Raw genomic sequence first — 10,565 nt, 5'->3', positions numbered from 1 at the left:
TATGAATTGTCATATGTATCATAACCTAACAGTGGTATCACGAGCCCCTTATTATTTTCATAATCTAAATTGCATGAACATGGTTAAATATTACAAATTTGCATGAATTAAAAGGGGTGATTAATTTTCGTAATTGTTAATTAATTGCAAATTGCGTTTATTTAATTATACGTACGCAGTTTTTCGGCAGTTTCTTCGTTACTCATCCAAATCGAGTGATTTTTGTGTCAATTCCGCATGTAAAAGGCATTCTAAAATTTTGACAAAAATAGTTTTTTTCTGCCGAACCCAGAATTCTCAAATTCGAAGCCTAACTATGACTTTTCGAAGGTTTTAGTTTTTCGAATGCAAAATTTCGTAAATTTAAGATGTTAAATTAAATATTTGCGATTCTTGTTGATAAATCTTGAATTTTTGATTGACCTACTGTATATGTTTAACAAGTTTGAATGCCTAGCCTTGTTAATTATGCAATCTAATTTGTAATTATGATTAATTTGTTGAAAATTAGAATAATTTAGAATTAATTTGATTTTCATAATTAATTATAATTTAATTAGATACCTATGATTAAAAACCACCATAAAAATTGTAAATTTATGATAAATTTTAAATTTTTATGACCTAGACTTGAATCCATGATAATCGGAAATCAATTGAATAATAAATTTTCGATTTTTCGCCCTAAAATTATGAAATTAATATTATTTATTAATTTGTCATTAATTTTAAATATAAATTTTAAATTTTTATGCGATTCGTTCATATAACTTGCACGCACAAAGCAATGGACGCTTCGTGTTACCCTTAAGGGGTGTTGTATAGTGCGGGCATGCGACGACGAGCAAGGGAGCTCGTCGCCCATGCGGCACGAATGCAATGAGCAAGGGCATGGTGCACGAGCACAAGGCAGCAGCCCTGCCTTGTGTCGTGGGCCACGAGCTATGAATGAATGGGCATGGGCGAAGGCAAGGCACGGCAGTCGCTTGTGGGCATCAAGCGAGCTGAGCCACAACGCGCACTGCCTCGCGCAAGCGCGCGCAGCCTCGCGCGCAGCGAGCGCAAGCTCGCGTGCCACGAGTGCTGCGCCCAGCGAGCGATGGCTCGCGCCCAGCGAGCGATGGCTCGCGCCCAGCGAGCGATGGCTCGCGCCTAGCGAGCGATGGCTCGCGCCCAGCGAGCGATGGCTCGCGCACAGCGAGCGATGGCTCGCGCACAGCGAGCGCTGGCGAGCGCGCACAGCGAGCGCTGGCGAGGGCGCACAACGAGCGATGGCTCGCGTGCATCGAGCGCTGGAGCGCGCGCAGCGAGCACTGGCGAGCGCGCACAGCGAGCGATGGCTCGCGTGCATCGAGCGCTGGAGCGCGCGTAGCGAGCACCACAGCGTGCGATGGCTTGCGATGGAAGATGCAGCAGCTATGCGACGAGCGCATGGGCTGCGCGCACATGGCCAGCGATGGCTGTGTGCGTGTGGCCCATGGGCGTGCGATGCGTAGGGTGTTTGCGCTGTGATTAGATCGTTTTGAATGTTTAATTTGAAATTTTTCAGTTTACGTAATTTTAATTAATTTTTAAAATTAATAATTTAAATTATTTTCTTGGATTTTAATTTTGAATATTGTAATTATAATAAATTTTATTTATTCAAATTATTTTACTAAAATTAAAATCATGAATTAATTTAAATACGACTGAAATTAAATTAAACTTTTTGGATTCAATTATAAATTTATATGAGCTTTAAATTTTAATTAAATTTGTATGTTTCCGGTTAGACTTGAAATACATTTTTATGTTTAAAATTAGTAAAGCATATGAATTTATTGGTTTAAGTGGGAGCCCTTTTAGTCATAAACTCTTGATTAGGTCTACAAATCCTTAAGGTTAAAACAACTTGATTAGAATTAATAAGGACTGAATAATTGGTAGATTATTGGTGCCCTTGATTAATTGCTGCAAATGTTTACGTGATGCATAATGTGTTTTACTAACCAGCTATGTGGGCCATTCATGATAATGAATGGGTGAATGGTATATATTGTATATGTACTGTTTTGCAGGTTATAAGTGACTAGTATGGCCCAAATAGGATAGAAAATATGGTCTGCGTACCATTAATTTGAATGTAATTGGTCTAAAGTACCAAAGCTGTTTTTCAATTCAAATATGGTCTGCGTACCATCAAATAGTTGTAATTAGTTATAGCTTATCCTATTTGAAGAAAATGGTGCCTCCCACGGAGATTTTCAAGACGGACTTTGAAGTCAAAGCTTCAAGATGAAGTCGGGCCATACTAGATCACATTTATCTTGTGCATGCTTTAAGTTATTTATTGCTTTAAATATGTCTTAATTATGTATAAGATTGTGGCTTGATTATGTTGCATGATTAAGGATTTTAGTTCACTTAAAATCTAACCAACATAGTAAGAGCCTTAAGTTCCAAACTTAAAAATTGAGTTAAAAGGTGCCATGCCAAAATATACACTTGCTTGGATATCCTTTACATCAATCTAGTAATAGTTTTCGCTCAGCGAGGTGTTACTTATTGGTCCTAAAGGGGCAAGGTACACAAATAATTGTGAGTACATGTTAGTTTTGGTGAAACTCAACGATATAAGTAAGGAGTCCTTTTATGTCGTGGCAAAATCGATAGGTTTACCTAATAAGTTCTTAGACGTACCTATCAACCAAGAATAGTTTCTAGACTATTAGCAAAAGGTTTTTGCTTACCTAAGATGTTTTAGGATTAAGTCGACAAACTGTGCTTAGTTCTTCAATGATTTTAGGATCTTGGAATCATTTTATTCACACCTGCCGGAACACATAACTTGAATAAAATGCTTAATAAACATTGAATTATGCATGTATGCTAGAATTTAAGTTTATTAAGAGAAACTGTGAATGGTTATTTATTTGTTTATTCTTTTCAATTGTAGTTTTAAATATGGCAAACAACAATCAAAACATCATCATAGGTTCTGAGCTTATGGTCAAGCTGAACCTGGCAAATTTTCTTGAATGGGAAGCTAAGCTAGTTGAAATAGTCAAACTCAATGGACTTGAGTATGTACTGTCACATCCCATGCCAAGCTACTATGCCAGAGACATGACCCCTGAGAGATTTTACGCCTGGGATGCGGATCTCAAAAAGGTTATGAGTCTCATGCTGAACAATATCCCTGATGATTGGGCTAGAAGGTTTGTAGCCTATGAACCTTTTACGCTCATCAAGAATCTGAGGGATATCTGTCGTGGAAGCACGGAGGACAGGGACCTGAACGTCCATGAGTTGGTTGAATCAATGTCTGGTCTAAAGGTTAGTTCTCCCAACAGGTGTTATAGGATGGAGGTCCAAGAAACACATGTTCAACTCCTTCGCACTAAACAGAGGGTAGGCGTCCCACTGAGGTTCCATGTGGATCTTATGCGTTCATACTTTGATCGCCTAAGTCTACTAGGAACACCAATAAGCGAAAGGATGGCAGTCTCTATCTTGCTCAATTCACTACACAGTGGGTTTGGTCGCTTCAAGCAACTATACCTAAGTGAACCAAGAGAAGAAACAGTTGCAGAATTTGTTCACCTTGTCAGAAAGGCTGAAATAATACTGGACTGTGAAGCCAAAGATTTACTCAAGGCTAGAAGGAGACCGTTCAAGAAAGGTGGAAAGTCCAAGGGCAATGCTAAATCAAAGCAGGACAAGTCCACATCAAGCTGTCTTTATTGTGATGGAATAGGCCATTACAAAAGAGAATGTCCAAAGCTAAAGGAAGATCAGAAGAACGGAACAGTCGTTCCATCTTCAGGTATTTTCGTTATAGACTGTATACTTGCTAATTCAACTTCTTGGGTATTAGATACAGGTTGTGGCTCACACTTATGTTCCAATCCACAGGGACTAAGAAGAAGTAGAAAGTTAAGCAAGGGTGAAGTCGACCTACGAGTGGGAAATGGAGCACGGATTGCTGCATTAGCTGTAGGAACTTACTATTTGTCGTTGCCCTCCGGGCTAGTTTTGGAACTGGAAGAATGTTTCCATGTTCCAAGTCTTACTAAAAACATCATTTCAGTTTCTTGCTTAGATGCTAAGGGATTTTCCTTTTTAATAAAAGACAATAGTTGTTCGTTTTATTTTAAAGAGATGTTTTATGGATCTGCTAGATTAGTCAATGGACTTTATTTATTAGATCACGACAAACAAGTATATAACATAAATACCAAAAAGGCCAAAAAGGATGATTCAGATCTCACCTATCTGTGGCATTGTCGATTAGGCCATATAAACTTGAAACGCTTAGAAAGACTTCAAAATGAAGGAATTCTAGAACCATTTGACTTAGAGGATTATGGTAAATGCGAATCATGTTTACTTGGCAAAATGACAAAGCAACCTTTCTCTAAAGTTGGAGAAAGAGCAAATGAACTATTGGGTTTAATCCATACAGATGTATGTGGACCAATGAATACAAATGCTAGAGGTGGTTTCAGCTACTTTATCACTTTCACTGATGACTTCAGTAGGTATGGTTATGTCTACCTAATGAAGCATAAGTCTGAATCCTTTGACAAATTCAAGGAATTTCAGAGTGAAGTAGAGAATCAATTAGGCAAGAAGATTAAGGCACTGCGGTCTGATAGAGGCGGTGAATATCTGAGCTATGAATTTGATGACCATCTGAAAGAATGTAGGAATTCTATCAGAATTGACTCCTCCTGGAACACCACAATGGAACGGTGTGTCGGAACGGAGGAACAGAACCTTGCTAGACATGGTCAGGTCAATGATGGGTCAGGCCGAACTTCCATTAGAATTTTGGGGACATGCACTAAATACAGCTGGACTCACTATAAATAGAGCTCCGTCTAAAGCTGTCGAAAAGACTCCATACGAATTATGGTTTGGAAAGCCTCCAAATGTGTCTTTTCTTAAGATTTGGGGATGTGAAGTATACGTCAAACGATTAATTTCAGACAAACTTCATCCAAAATCTGACAAATGTATCCTTGTGGGCTATCCAAAGGAAACAAAGGGGTATTACTTCTACAATACATCTGAGAACAAGGTGTTTGTTGCTCGAGATGGTGTCTTTTTGGAGAAAGATCACATTTCCAAAATGACAAGTGGGAGAAAAGTAGACCTCGAAGAATTTCGAGTCGAACAACAAACTCTAGAGAATGCTCAAGATGACATTCAGGATGAAACTCAGAGATCTTTAGAAGAATCTGGTGAGAATCATGGTCAAACTAGAAATGTTGCCCCGCGTAGATCGCAAAGATATAGATCTCAACCGGAAAGGTACTTAGGTATTTTGACGAACGAGAGCTATGACGTTCTATTACTTGAAAGTGATGAACCAGCGACTTACAAACAAGCTATGACGAGCCCTAGCTCCAAGCAATGGCAAGAAGCCATGCAATCTGAATTAGACTCCATGTCTGAAAACCAAGTATGGGATTTGGTCGATTTGCCAGATGGCTACCAAGCCATTGGAAGCAAATGGGTTTTCAAACTGAAAAAGGACAAGGATGGGAAACTTGAAGTTTTCAAAGCTAGATTGGTTGCAAAAGGTTACAGGCAAGTCCACGGTGTGGATTACGATGAAACCTTTTCACCAGTTGCAATGCTAAAGTCTATTCGGATAATGTTAGCAATCGCTGCATATTACGATTACGAAATATGGCAGATGGATGTCAAAACTGCTTTCTTAAACGGCGTTTTAACAGAAACTGTGTTTATGACACAGCCTGAAGGTTTTGAGGATCCAAAGAATGCTAAAAAGGTATGCAAGCTAAAGAAGTCAATCTACGGATTGAAGCAGGCATCCAGGAGCTGGAATATACGTTTTGATGAAGCAGTCAGTGACTTTGGTTTCATCAAGAATGCAGACGAATCTTGTGTATACAAGAAGGTCAGTGGGAGCAAAATTGCTTTCCTAGTATTATATGTCGACGACATATTACTTATCGGAAATGACATTCCTATGTTGAACTCTGTCAAGATTTGGCTTGGGAAATGTTTTTCGATGAAGGATCTAGGAGAAGAACAGTACATATTCGGCATCAAGATTTACAGAGATAGATCTAAAAGGATGATTGGACTTAGTCAAAGCACTTATATCAGTAAGGTGCTTGATAGGTTCAAGATGGCGGACTCCAAGCGAGGCTACCTACCCATGTCTCATGGAATGACTCTAAGCAAGACTCAGTGCCCAAAAACACTTGATGAGCGTAGACGAATGAATGGGATTCCATATGCATCATTGTTTGGTTCAATAATGTATGCTATGATATGTACACGCCCGGATGTTGCGTACGCACTCAGTGCTACGAGCAGATACCAGTCAGACCCAGGAGAGGCGCATTGGACTGCTGCCAAGAATATTCTGAAGTACCTGAAAAGGCACAAAGATGACTTCCTGGTCTATGGTGGAGATGATGAATTAATTGTTAAAGGCTATACGGACGCAAGTTTCCAAACCGACAAAGATGATTTCAGATCACAGTCTGGGTTTGTCTTCTGCCTCAACGGAGGAGCAGTAAGTTGGAAAAGTGCTAAGCAAAGCACCATTGCGGATTCTACAACTGAAGCGGAGTACATTGCTGCACATGAAGCAGCAAAGGAAGCTATATGGCTAAGGAAGTTCATAGGTGAACTTGGTGTAGTCCCCTCCATTAAAGGACCAATAGCCCTGTATTGTGACAATAACGGAGCTATTGCACAGGCAAAGGAGCCTAGACACCACCAGAGAGTCAAGCATGTACTTCGTAGATTTCACCTTCTACGAGAGTTCGTTGAAAGAAAAGAAGTCGAGATAAGAAAAATTGGAACTGATGACAACATATCAGATCCATTGACTAAACCTCTGCCGCAAGCGAAGCACAACTCGCACACTGCAGCTATGGGAATCAAGCATATTGGAGAATGGCTTTGATGTCTCTGTTTAATGTTTTAAAGTTTTAGAGTTTAAATCTTTGTAAAACATTATTGGTTAATCATTCACAATAAATGAAAAGAATTCATTTTTCCATTTAATTTGTGGTTTATTAAATGATGAGTCCCTTCAATTTGACGATATATTCAAGATAGACTGTCAGGACCAGTCCTGTGACTAAGAAATGTCTATCAAGTGAACTTGAATGTCAAAGGTTGAAAAAGGTCCCTGGTCGGAGTTTTCTATAAAATTGGACGCATAGAAAACGTTAGACGATTAGAATGCAAGATGACTAGTAGTTCTGTTTCTTGAACTATGTGGACATGGCAATGTCATAATCATTTGCATAGATACTTACTTTGGGAAGACTAGTATCGGACAAGACCTATGAAACTTTACTGTAAGAGATGAAAATCTGTCATAAGTAAATTTCATTAAAATTATTAGACACTAAATCCTCAATACCTGAGTGATTTGAGATTACTTGTTTGAGAACTGGTTGCTTTGACGTTGATCAACCGTCGCACCGTAAAAGGAGGCTATAAAGGCAACGCTCAGGTAATCACCTATCAAACGAAGTCTAATCTCAAGATCGCAAGATTGGGATTGTCCTCCCATAAATCGGGATGAGATGCTTAAAAGTTGTACAAGGCCACTCGGAGAGCTAGAAACTGTGAAATGCATGGCCGTGCTCGGATGAATCATAGGCTATGATTATCTGTTTATTTGATCAGTTGAACTCTGAAACCGAGGAACACCTCTGGACATAATAAGGATGACAACTCTTACCTTATGTTCAAGAGCAAGCATCGAGCGACAAAGGAATTAGGAAATGCACACTTGTCCCTAAGGACAAGTGGGAGACTGAAGGAAATAATGCCCTTGGTCCAAGTATGCATTCTATGTTAAGTCTAATAAATACGGTTCAGTATTAATTAACAAGTTAATAATTCAGTGAGATCAAGTGAGCTGAATGCCTAGCTAGAGGCCGCTTCAGTTCAAGTGGAATTAATGATATTAATCCACAGCTTACTCTTGACTGAACCCGTAGGGTCACACAAATAGTACGTAAACGGATCAAGTATTTAATGGCATTAGATACTCCATCTATGGATATTCGGAATCGACGGATCTTGGTTTCAGTGGGAGCTGAGATCGTCACAGGCAAGAAATGAATACTCCGGAAACGATGATATTGCCGGAAACGGAAATATGGATCGTATCGGAAATATAAATATTATCCAAGTCGTAGATGTTGCCGGAAACAGAAACATGGTACGTATCGGAAAATATTATCGGAAATGGAAATATTGCCAGAATCGGAAATATTGCCGGAAACGGAAATATTGTCAGAATCGGAAATATTATCGGAATCGGAAAATAATTCCGGAAATGGAAATATTAAATATTTGTTCGAAACGGAAATTTATTCCGGAATCGGAAATATTAAATATTGTTCGTATCGGAAATGAATTCCGGAATCGGGAATTTAATCGGAAGCGTATCGTACGAATTAGCATCGGACGAGGCCCGCTAGACGAAGGCCCAGCACGAAGCCAGGCCGTCGCCCAGCGAGCCAACGCACACCAGCGCACGCCAAGCCTCGACCAGGCCCAGCGCAAGGCCAGGCCCAGCCAAGGCCTTGGGCGCGCGCGCGCGGAGCGCAGCAACGGGCCGAGCGTTGTGCGCCTAGCGTGGGCCGCAAGGCTTGCGCGGGTGTACGGTGCTCGTGCATTGCATGTGCGGGAATCCTGAAGCAATCAGAATTCGAAGTGTGATTAAATCCTAAAACTATTAGATAATGATTATTTAATTAGAGTCCTAGTAGGGTTATAATTAAATAAATTAGTATCCTAATAGGATTCCAAAACCCTTTCCATAACTCTATAAATACGTGCCTAGGGTCACATATTTTCATAGATTATTCAAGTATTCAAAGTGAGTTTTTGAGAGAAAATTCAAACACATTTCTTACCTAAGAGTGCCGAAAATCTTTAGTACCTTAAGGGCGATTCTAGTTGGTCAATCTTAAGGCGGATCCGGACGTGCTGTGGACTATCTACGGAGGGACGACACTTGGAGTCCTAAAGACTTGTTCTTGTTCGGTTCGGGCGCAGCTAGGGAAGGCACGCAACAAAGAGTATGCATCTAAACTATGCTATATGATTATGTGTAAATAATATGTATTCCTGGCTAAATGGTTTTTTCCGCATGATTTATGAATTGTCATATGTATCATAACCTAACAATCATCTGTACATATTAGTTCTGATCTGGTCATGATCTGTACAGACTAGTTCTGATCTGGTCATGATCACTATTAATCAATTCTGATATGGACATGATCTTTGCCGATCAATTCCGATCTGAACATAATTTGTACAGAGTCGATATCTAGACCAGTTATAATCTGGACATATGGATTCTGATCTGGACATGATCTGTACAAATCGGTTTTGATCTGAACATATTGGTTATGTAAGAATTGGTTCTGATGTAGACAAGATCTTTGCAGATTTGAACATGATCTGGACATGATCTGTACAGATCAGTTATGATATGGATATTATCTGATTCTATCTGTTCTGGTCTAGATATATACTCCGTAATAGTTTTGATCTATAAAAATCAGTTTTGATATGGACATGACCTGATCATATCGTTTCTGATCTGGACTTAATGGTTTAATTTGGACATGATGAATTTGAATTTTTTGTTAATGTTTTTTTATGCCTTAAGTAATAGATTTTAATTGCACCGACAACAAAATTCTTTTTTATTAAAGCAATAATAGTAATAAATATTAAATATAATAACAAAGATATAAATAATAATAAAAATCATCATCATAATAATTTGGTCTGATCTGGTCTGATCTGATCTGATCTGAACTTATTTTTTCTGATCTGATCTGATCTAGTCTGGTCTGATCTGATCTGATTAAATCTGAAATAAGTAATAAGGTCCTGAAATAAGGTGATGTAATACCCCGAATTTTTAAAGCTTGATTAATTATGCTAATTTTTTTCATTTGGCTTAAAACCGTTTTAAATCCTAATTTTAAACTTTATTTTAATTAACGAAGTTTTATTGCGATTAAGTTTTAATATCGTTACACGATTTATTTATTTTTCAGATTTTATAATTTAATTTTTACGAGCTTAAACTACCTTTTTAAATCTTGTTTATTTCGAATTTTTAATAATTTCGAAACGTTTTTATTTTATTCGAAAACTAAATTTTATTTTTCGTAACAAAAGATTATTTGGAAACTTGATTTTAATTAAACATTACTATTTTAATTAATTTCCTAAAATAGAAACCAAATTTTCAGAAATTTTCCTAACTAAAGGAAATTACCAAAATACCCCTAAGAGCAAAATTGGCATCTTGCTTCCTCCTCCTTTGTCTTCACGTAACTCCTTCCTCCCTCTCTTCCCTTAAATCAGTCCATGTTCATGCCTTGGCCTCCAAGGTCTTCATTCTTCTTTTTCACTCTACTTTTCACTATAAACCACCATTTTCTTCCATTTTTCTAAATCAATAATCAGTTAACCAAAAATATGAAAATCACCCCTCCTTGTTTTCCTTGATCTGAACCAACCACCACCGTGCCAACCACCATCGACCA

Source organism: Spinacia oleracea, chromosome 5 (assembly GCF_020520425.1).
Source record: "Spinacia oleracea cultivar Varoflay chromosome 5, BTI_SOV_V1, whole genome shotgun sequence".
Taxonomy (NCBI): domain Eukaryota; kingdom Viridiplantae; phylum Streptophyta; class Magnoliopsida; order Caryophyllales; family Amaranthaceae; genus Spinacia; species Spinacia oleracea.
The sequence above is the reverse complement of the archived record's forward strand: the minus strand, read 5'-3'. Positions refer to the sequence as shown.